Below are 1,281 nucleotides of genomic sequence, written 5' to 3' on the forward strand. Positions count from 1 at the left end.
TATGGAGAGTCCTCACAAGGATAGCAAACCAGACATGTGTGTGTGTGTGTGTTTGTAAAGATAGGCTACTTAGAGGTAACATTTTCATAAATATCTGTAATTTAATAACACTTTTTTTTCTCAGTAACTGTCACATATTACAGTTACATTTATTTTGTAATTAAGTTACGTAGCTCCATTACATGTAACTAGTTACTCCCCAACACTTCATCTGGAAGCAACACAATATTTGACCAGCTAAATCTGTTCATTTTGACCACATTTAACTACATGCTACTCAATGCAACTCTGAGTATATTTACCCAAGATGTCATGCGCGAGGTCTTTAATTAAATGTCCCACAATCCCACAATGGACAGCGACCACCACCACCGCGGCCATCATCAGGTAGAGCAAGGTTCTGGGAAGCTGGATGAGATCTCTGGATCTCTGGCTGTAGTCCTTATACAGCGGAGACTCATAGACGGCATACTGATACGCGTGCTGGTTCCCAGAGATGGATACGTTCAGACTGTTCATATTCACGGGGTTCATTCTTGTCCACTGCTTGTACTTTCACAAAAATAAGAAGGCCCTCAATTCCACTTTTTTCAAAGGTGTCTTGCTTGTCCTCCAGTTAGTTTATCCCAAGTAACCGGTGACTACATAATGTCATTTGAAAAGGACACAAAAAAAATCGGTTTGTACTTCAAAAGCTTAATTACGTAAAACAAACCAGTGAACTCATTCAAAGACGCGATTTTAAAATCAGCTATTTTTTCCTGTGCATTTTCTGTTTAGATGGGCAGATGGAGTGAGTGTGGTGTTAGAGATTAGGTTTGAACATCTCTCTCTCACCAGCTTTTCTCGGACAGCGACACTATTGGTGGATTTGAAGCGTCATCACCTCAAGCTCATCAAGGCACATGCACGGATCATTTGAGGTCAACCAGTAGTCCTGGCATCAGCCGCCCTGCTCTAGAGATGACAGACAGATACAGAAGAGTACATACACTGAACAATGTGACACTGAAGAATAGAACCATTCTTTTCGCATTTGGCTCCCAAACTCTGGAATAGCCTTCCTGATAACGTTCGGGGTTCAGACACACTCTCTCTGTTTAAATCTAGATTAAAGACACATCTCTTTGGCCAAGCATTCAAATAATGCATCTCATAATCTTGTACTGCAGTTATATCTGATCAAATGCACATTATTATTCTTTAGTTTGGGTTAAACAAATAAATTTTGCTTGGTTGGAACAGCAGCTACGCTAATTATGTTTGTATTTGTTTCTCTGT

This window comes from Sinocyclocheilus grahami, unplaced genomic scaffold, assembly GCF_001515645.1.
Source record: "Sinocyclocheilus grahami isolate Dianchi unplaced genomic scaffold, SAMN03320097.WGS_v1.1 scaffold437.1, whole genome shotgun sequence".
In the NCBI taxonomy this organism is placed as follows: Eukaryota; Metazoa; Chordata; class Actinopteri; order Cypriniformes; family Cyprinidae; genus Sinocyclocheilus; species Sinocyclocheilus grahami.